At 41.3% G+C, this 416-nt stretch overlaps 1 protein-coding gene across 1 annotated transcript in view; it reads right to left on the bottom strand.

The window, feature by feature from the left end:
- Positions 1 to 416, bottom strand: part of ERICH3 (glutamate-rich 3) — a 121,375-nt gene that overhangs the window by 17,358 nt on the left and 103,601 nt on the right. The gene's annotated exons all lie outside the window — the stretch shown is intronic.

The following is a 416-nucleotide window of genomic DNA, read 5'->3' as shown; positions in this document are numbered from 1 at the left end:
CATGTCCAGTTCTAACTGTCTCTTCTTGACCTGCAAACAGATTTCTCAGGAGGCAGGTCAGGTGGTCTGGTATTCCCATCTCTTGAAGAATTTTCCACAGTTTGTTGTGATCCACATAGTCAAAGGCTTTGGCGTAGTCAATAAAGCAGATGTTTTTCTGTAACTCTCTTGCTTTTTCTATGATCCATGGATATTGGCAATTTGATCTCTGGTTCCTCTGCCTTTTCTAAAACCAGCTTGAACATCTGGAACATTCACAATTCACATACTGTCGAAGCCTGGCTTGGAGAATTTTGAGCATTACTTTACTAGCATGTGAGATGATTGCAATTGTGTGGTAGTTTGAACATTCTTTGACATTGCCTTTGTTTGGGATTGGAATGAAAACTGACCTTTTCCAGTCCTGTGGCCACTGC

Source organism: Bison bison, unplaced genomic scaffold (assembly GCF_000754665.1).
Source record: "Bison bison bison isolate TAMUID 2011002044 unplaced genomic scaffold, Bison_UMD1.0 scf7180017864283, whole genome shotgun sequence".
Taxonomy (NCBI): Eukaryota; Metazoa; Chordata; class Mammalia; order Artiodactyla; family Bovidae; genus Bison; species Bison bison.
The sequence above is the reverse complement of the archived record's forward strand: the minus strand, read 5'-3'. Positions and strand labels throughout refer to the sequence as shown.